This window comes from Cydia pomonella, chromosome 2, assembly GCF_033807575.1.
Source record: "Cydia pomonella isolate Wapato2018A chromosome 2, ilCydPomo1, whole genome shotgun sequence".
In the NCBI taxonomy this organism is placed as follows: Eukaryota; Metazoa; Arthropoda; class Insecta; order Lepidoptera; family Tortricidae; genus Cydia; species Cydia pomonella.
In genome coordinates this window covers 7,512,294-7,518,293 of record NC_084704.1, presented here as the reverse complement: position 1 = coordinate 7,518,293, position 6,000 = coordinate 7,512,294, and positions in this window count along the sequence as shown.

Genomic DNA, 6,000 nt, shown 5'->3' with positions numbered 1-6,000 from the left:
TCAAATTAAATGTGTCAATTGGGTTGTCTATGGTTTCAGTGCAACCCGCCGCGTAGCCATAGATGGTAGGGGCTATAGTCCGCGCGGAAAAAGAAGAGCAAAGAGTAGTATAACAAAGAAGAGTCATAGAATGTATTGGTTCCCTTAAGGTGCCTTAAGCGCGAATTACATCCACATTTCCCGATTTCGGGCCCGAAATCAGTCCCGATTTAGGGCCTGATAATCGTTTTCGTTTCACGGAATATCAGCAAATCGTTAACAATGTTTGAAATGTAAACAATACTTAGTCTCATTTTATTTTCGTATTACATATTAGTTCTTTATTTACAATAACAATATACGTCATGGATATATACAGATGATTACTATAACTAGCTTATATCGTCAGGTGACAAACAAAAGTCACTAATTTCATAGCCACAATGAACCATATTGCTACTAAAATAAGGTTGATTTTTGTTTAATTATTTTTGAGTGATTAGTCAGTTTTGCTTGTCACCTGACGATATCTAAAATATGCCTTAAGCATTATAACAAGGATGCTGGCGGCATTTCCTCTTTGTATCGCAATACTGATACGTTATGCTATACGAGGAAGCCGCCGGCTCTTCGGTCACCAGTTATGTCAACCAGACGTTTCGCGATTTCTCCAAAAAAACTTGTGCGCGCTGGGACCCCATGGACCTAGAATTTCAACGCTAAATGGTACAAAATGGTACTCTCTACCGAGGTTCTTATATTTATTACGTTTCAAAATTTCGGCGCTTTCCGCCGCTGCGCCCGTTTTTACATTAGTCCGTTAGAGGTGGCGTATACTCTTGGCTCGTCTCAGTCGTTTTTTGTCACGTTCTTAAATTCGTCCGTTTCTGCTTTCGTAACCCATTCTTCATTCGTCACTGTCGATATTTGGCTATTTCTTATTCCGGCTTAGTTCGGTATTCGTCATCATCATCTTTCGGCTTGTTCAATGTTAGTCTATGTTGTTTTTATACTCACTCTTTATTTGTCTTGTCGTTTTTGGGACTATTCTAAGTTCGTGTTTTTCTTATTTCGCCTCTTTAGTAATTTATATATTTCTTTGTTGAACACATTCTCTGTTTATCTCTTTCGATATTCGCCCCACTCACTATTTGACTATAAGTTTCTTGTTTATGGCTTCCTTCATTACTAATACCCAACGCTACGCTAGGAAAAGACAAACAGCAAACATGACCAAAGATGACAAAGACTTCCAGCGTAAGTGACGAATGCAGAATAAGATGAATTAAGAACTTGCCAAAAATCGAATAGGACCAACAACGAACGTGCCGTGAAAAAAAATACGAATAACGAGTGAGTCTAAAAACAACATAGACTAACATTGAACATGCCTAAAGATGATGTTGACGAATACCGAACTAAGCCGGAATAAGAAATAGCCAAATATCGACAGTGACGAATGAAGAATGGGTGACGAAAGCAGAAAGGGACGAATTTAAGAACGTGACAAAAAACGACTGAGACGAGCCAAGAGTATACCAGAGGTGGGACGGTGCCACTGTGTCTACGCAGGTAGCATCCCCCACTAACACCCATTCCAAGCTCCAAGGAACTAAGGACACTCATCAGGACTCTTGTCATAATCCGGAATAATCCTTGATAATGCCAGTCGGCTCAAGAAGAATCATTCAAGACCTAAAATTATTTTTTGCAATTATAATATTTAGCCCTTAAAATTTTTCCTCTGTTCATTGTAGTAATTTTGTATTGCATACCGCCTGTGTACCAATTATGGAGTACTGATGTCTGTTTTATTGAAATCCGCTCTATAATTTAGGTGCTAGAAGAAAAAATATGATTTAATATTCTGCGTCCTCTCAAGGCGGCTCTACTGATTTTTCTTTAATAAATAATAAAATAAAGTGGGAGCTTGAGGCGAACTGTTGGGGAGTAACGACCCCACGGACCCGAGTACTCCTGAGAGTCGGTCAGGGTCTCCGTCTCCGGCGTGTCTTCGTCGGTCGGAGTGGACCCCAAGGGGACCCGCACCCGCAGGACTCTCAGCTCTGGCTTGCCTTCATTGGCCGTCCAGAGAGGAGTCGTTAGAGCTAAATGCTCCAGGGGTGGAAGTGAAAACTTGCATAAGACGCGAGTTGGCACAGTGGCTGTTATCAGCCACTGAGTAGAAAGCGGCGTACACCTCTCGACACCCCTGAGCCGCTCACATCGGTGTTGCTCCTGGTCGTCTTCACGTCGGCATTTTCAGGGGCCCATCTAGAGGGCGGCGAGTCACCGCGTGCCTCGATAACTAGTGAAAACATTGTTATGGCAGGTGTCCGGACGTCTTTGCAATAACCCAGTCTCGTTGTCCTCCCAAACTTCAATCCATATACCTTTATACTGTTCACTTTTACTACAATAGTCTCAATGCCTGTTGCGACCGGTTCATGGGTGTCTATTGTTGCGTCTGTAAATGGGTTCCAGCAGGCATTCTACATGACATTAAAGCTCTCCAAGGGGCATCTACGTGTTGGATCTATATCCCCACGCAAGCTTATCAAAAGACCGGGATTTAAAGGAGATACAAAAATAAAGTGTAAACAGGTTGTGAAACTTGCGAATGGTAAGAGGAATCTACCGATAAGTATGTCAATTTTTAAAATCCGGCCATTATCCTAAGGAACAGGGTGTACGGAATAATCAGTAAGTACTTAAACCCATAACTCATACTAGTTACATAACTTTCTAGTGAAGTCGCAGTCAAATAAAATGTTGATATTGGGGTAGATCTTGTACAAATGTATACACAAAAGTGGAATTCATATCTCTCCAAGTTTCCTACTATAAGAATGTCCCCTGGAAGTGTATAAGCGCTAAACTTAGATTCAGCAAGTATTTTCTATAACAAGATGTATTTTTTTCGCAAAGATATCTGGGACTTTTTTGTGTAGAATTTAATAAGATTTAATGTTATTAATTTATTATTATTCCATCTGTGAGTGTTACATCATATTTTCCTAGATAACGCCGATTTTGAGTAAAACGTGTATTTCTTCAGGATGGTACACATTTTCCAAGATGGCTGTGATTCCTCGAGGTCCCCAAATGTCAAATGGTATGGACATGAATAAGGGGCCTTAATTTACATACTTACATACCAAATTTAGGACTGCCCAAGAAATTTCGAGGTTAGTTTTATTCCGATTGTTATGCTATAGCGTAAAGTAACAGTTTAGGTTTTTACACAAAATATACTAAATTATTGACTAATATGATAAAATATTAGCACACAAATGAAGAAAAACTTATAATTAACTGTATAAACTGTTTACACTTCTTATGCTGTTAATTTGACAAAATATCGACAGAAAACTTCGCTCGAAATATCATAATTACCTGTGAAATGAGTATTTGCCTGGGTTATTTGGCCCTGTGACACTACACTGGCACACTACATGAGATCATCTTCAGTACATTACTTTATTGATAGTTTTCTTCCAGATTTATTTTTATTTTCTACATTATAAAATACGGCAATATGCTCGTGGCCGACTGCGGCCGACTTCTATTGTAATTCGAAAATGGTCACGTTTTCTCATAAGTAGTCTCCCTCTTTCGCACTCATGGGATGTTCATATACTTACGTGATGGCTTCCCTTTTGCACACTTCATCTGTCTTTAAGCGTTAGCGTTTGACAGGTCTGTGTCTATCCTCCTTCCATAAGAACATAATTCCATATCAAATGACATTCCAATAAATTATTATAAAATTAAATGACGTATGAGATACAGGTTGTTTATTGAGTCACCTGCAATAATTTACAGGCTGAATATATAGGTTATATTGAGCAACTTTTACTATGGGGCCAATAACGAAACCGCGAAAAAAAAAAATTACTCTTCCATGGAAAATGTCATGGTCAGACAGCAAAAATGTATGAAACAGTAATTTTTTTCCTGTATAATAAAATGATAGTGAGTAAAATATGTTAGTAACAACAGGTAATTCTTAATACAATGGCAAAGCTTAACGCAATGCTATCGTTAAAATATATTACTTATATAAAATCTCTTTCTCACTATGGATTGCTGACACTTGATCTAAGATCTCCGAGCACAGTTTGATATAATGTTTCTTTACTAAATAATTAAGTAACAGCTTTATTGACTCCCCCTCACTTCTTGGTAGGTTATTATTTAAGATACCTACCTCAACGCACTGCACGCCACAAGAAATTATTTGCTATCCCTTTCGCTCGTATAAAATATTGCTCAAATTCTTACTTCAACAGTTGTCTCAATTATTACAATATAAATGTATCCCATATAAAAATCGTATAAAACCTGTGAAACAAATTATTACTCACTTAAGATCGAAATTATAAACATTAACAAACTGTTTATTTAAGTAGGTAACGTTAATAAAAGTAGGTATAATTATATCTTTGTAATAATCTCTGCAGTACCTATAACATTGTAACATTATAGGTATTAACTTATGTATATAATATTCTTGTGTACCCCGTGTGGGTGTATGTACGAGTAGTATTATATGATGATCTGTGGTACGAGTATCAACGAACCTGCCCGTGCATACATATACATGCATATAAGAGAGAAAGTGGAATGCAGCGGAGATCCGCTACATGCGAATCAGCATGCATACATGGCAGGAAAGTCAACGGAGACAGCCCTACACAATCTAACGCTGAGGGTGGAAAGAGCATTAGATATGAAACAGTACGCATTAGGCTGCTTCTTCGACGTTGAGGGAGCCTTTGATAAGGCAACCTTCGAGGCCGTAGAGGAGAGCCTGAAAAGAGAAGGCATCCGACCGACAATAGCACTATGGATAAAAAGAATGCTCAAAGGAAGATCCATAACGGCGGAGTTGGGCGGAGCAGCAAAGACGATTAGTCCAAAAAGAGGGTTCCCACAAGGAGGATGTCTGTCCCCCCTGATGTGGTGCCTACTGCTAGATTCGATGGTGAAGGTCAATAGAGGGGGCATGTATATGCAGGCTTACTCTGATGATGGAGTGTTACTAGTGAGAGGGACGGTTCTGAATGTCCTAAGAGATATAATGATAAGAAGTCTCAGACAGGTACTGGGATGGTGCAGAGATAGAGGACTGGATCTCAATCCGTCGAAAACAAAGCTTGTGCTGTTCACGAACAGGAAGATAAAAGAGATAACACCTATAAAGATACAAGATAAAGAACTAGAAATGGTGGATGAGATAAAATATCTGGGCGTTACTCTGGACAGAACGCTTGGTGAATCAACTTTTAATGTTCAACATCAAACGTACAGAGTCCCTGATCGATATTACAAATTTATATAAAGGTAATGAGCTTTATTTGCATGCTATTCTGTTCCCAGTAATATTACGTAACATTTCATCACCAAACATTGAATTGTTTTTTACAATTTACCCGGTTTTTAATGGTTGTCCGAAAGACCAAAAGGTGGTTTTCATAGTACGTCAAATTGTCCCTTTGCGACGGTGCACCATAAAACTTCGAATCATGAAAAAAAATACTATTGTGGGATTGATATACATACACATAATCATTTTTATGGATAAGTATCATCAATAAAACACCGATTTCTTATATTTGTACTAAACCGTTTATGAATTTCTTGCGTTTTAATTATGTCCCTTGAAATTATCCGCGTCATGCAGGTCCATCGGACAACCATAAATTAGTTACGGAATCTAAATGTAGATGGCGCAGTAAGGCACTTGACAACAAGTTTAATTTCCTGGTAATCTGATAGGTCTAGCCACCATTTTGAATACACAACACTCGCGGCGTCAGTCGGTCGGGTACTGTTGGTGAGTGCGGGGTGGTTTTATTGTCTGTCCATCGGACCACCGGCACAAATTCGTAAGTACTTAATATATTTGAATAAATTATGTCGTACTAGATTCTGTTATATGTATATGTTACGGTAAGGGTGAAATAAAACACAACAAATCATTAATTTTTATTGTACGGTTCAAAGTTTTAGAAAAGT